The sequence below is a fragment of the Eschscholzia californica genome, unplaced genomic scaffold, assembly GCF_041429995.1.
Source record: "Eschscholzia californica isolate CP2 unplaced genomic scaffold, dmEscCali1.0.p SCAF_111, whole genome shotgun sequence".
NCBI lineage: Eukaryota > Viridiplantae > Streptophyta > Magnoliopsida > Ranunculales > Papaveraceae > Eschscholzia > Eschscholzia californica.
Window position 1 is genome coordinate 12,501 of NW_028238212.1, and position 2,500 is coordinate 15,000.

The following is a 2,500-nucleotide window of genomic DNA, read 5'->3' on the forward strand; positions in this document are numbered from 1 at the left end:
TCGGGGATGCTTCCCCAAGTGTCCGGCATAGGCTGGGGAGTTTTTGATTTTTTGCCCGTGGTGCCCCCCCGGGCCCCCCCAGCCGCCTCTTCGATTTCCCACGTCGGGGATGAGTTGGGCAACTCTTGGAAGCTTCCCATCCACCCCCGTGCCGAGCTTTGCCCTTGGGATGCCTTATGTTGCATCCCAAGGGCCAAGGCACCTGCCAGCCCAAGGGCTGTGCACGGCCTGGGGAGGGAGCTCACCCCTCCCCTATATAGTGCAAAGTTATTGTTTTCCCTATTTTCACAAGGAAACATCAAATTTTTAACCAAGCATACTCGGCCTTTGATCCTTCGTTACTCGTCCAAATCCAACAAACTTGCATTCGTTGGAAAGGTCTTTTCACAAGGATTCTTTTGATATATAATAATAGCGATTCCGATAAATATTTATTTTTTTATGAATTTTTAAGTGAATAAACAATTAAAAATTCAAAAAAAATAGAAAAAAAATATTTTTTTCCCGATTCTTTCTCCAATATTCCTGATAAATACCCACACACCCACATATGGAGAATGGTCGAAAATGCTCGAGTGGATATCGAGATGTCCGACGAAGCACCACTTGGAAGGGCCGAGGCACGGGACGCCCGAGCTGTTGCTCGGGCCGGCACGGGACGCGCATGGGACAGCCCGGGACGGCATGGGACGCCCTCGCTACAGCTCGGGACGGCCAGGTACGCCCGAGACTTGGCTCGGGACGGCCTGGGACGCCCTCGCCATAGCTCGGGACGGCCTGGGACGCCAGAGACTAGGCTCGGGACGGCCTCGGCACAGCTCGGGACGGCCTGGGACGCCCTTGCCACAGCTCGGGACGGCCTGGGACGCCCTTGCCACAGCTCGGGACGGCCTGGGACGCCCGAGACTTTGCTCGGGACGGCCTGGGACGGCCTCGGCACAGCTCGGGACGGCCTGGGACGCCCGAGACTTTGCTCGGGACGGCCTGGGACGCCCGAGACTTGGCTCGGGACGGCCTGGGACGCCCTCGCTACAGCTCGGGACGCCCTGGGACGGCCTCGACACAGCTCGGGACGCCCTGGGACGTCCGAGACTTTGCTCGGGCCGGCCTGGGACGCCCGAGACTTGGCTCGGGACGGCCTGGGACGCCCGAGACTTGGCTCGGGACGGCCTGGGACGCCCGAGACTTGGCTCGGGACGGCCTGGGACGCGCTCGGCACAGCTCGGGACAGGCCGGGACGCCCGAGCCGAGCTTCGGGTCGCACGAAATCTCTTCGTATTCCGACATATTAGAAGCTTCCCATCATGTAGTAGGCCGAGCTTTGCCCTTTGGATGCCCTATGGTGCTTGGCGAGCACTAGGGAACGTGCCAGCACAAGTGCTGTGCACGCTCTGGGGAAGGAGCTCAACCCTCCCCCTTATAGTGCAAAGTTATTGTTTTTCCTATTTTCACAAGGAAACATCAATTTTTTAACCAAGCATACTGGGCCTTTACTCCTTCGTTACTCGTCGGAATCCAGCAAACTTATACTCGTCGGAAAGGTCTTTTCGCAAGGATTTTTTTGATATATTATAATAGCGATTCCGATAAATATTTATTTTTCTATGAATTTTTAAGTGAATAAACACCGGAAAATTCATAAAAAATAGAAAAAAAAATATTTTCCTCCGTTTCTTTTCTCCAATAATTCATAAATAATACCTCAATAGTATTAATGAAGAGAGAGTCGAAGTGGCCCGGGTGGATTTCGAAATGTCCCACGACCCCATAGAATGCACGGGCCAGCCGAGCCAAAAGAATGGGACGCGCACGGGACAGCATTGGTCAGGCTCGGGACGGCACGGGACAGCACGGGACGCGCATGGGACAGCACGGGACGCGAATGGGACGGCCTTGCTAAGGCTCGGGACGGCATGGGACAGCTCGGGACGCGCATGGGACGGCACGGGACGCGCATGGGACGGCCTTGGTGAGGCACGGGACGGCCTTGGTCAGGCTCGGGACGCGCATGGGACGGCACGGGACGGCCTTTGTGAGGCTCGGACGGCACGGGACGCGCATGGGACGGCCTTGGCGAGGCTCGGGACGGCATGGGACAGCACGGGACGGCCTCGGCACAGCTCGGACGGCACGGGACGCGCATGGGACGGCCTCGGCACAGCTCGGACGGCACGGGACGGCCTTGGCGAGGCTCGGGACGGCAAGGGACGGCCTCGGCACAGCTCGGGACGGCACGAGACGCGCATGGGACGGCCTTGGTGAGGCTCGGACGGCACGGGACGCGCATGGGACATCATGGGACGCACATGGGACACCTTATGGGGATCATCAAGGCGTCTTGCACGGGACATTCTTTCCCACGAAGGGCATTTACATGGGACATCTTAGGAGTCGAGAGCCGGCACATGGGACAACGTAGTTCACACGCACGGAACACTTTACTTTCGTTTGGAACGTCGTGGGATCTTTATGTTCCCATTAGCACCGAACCTTTAACATG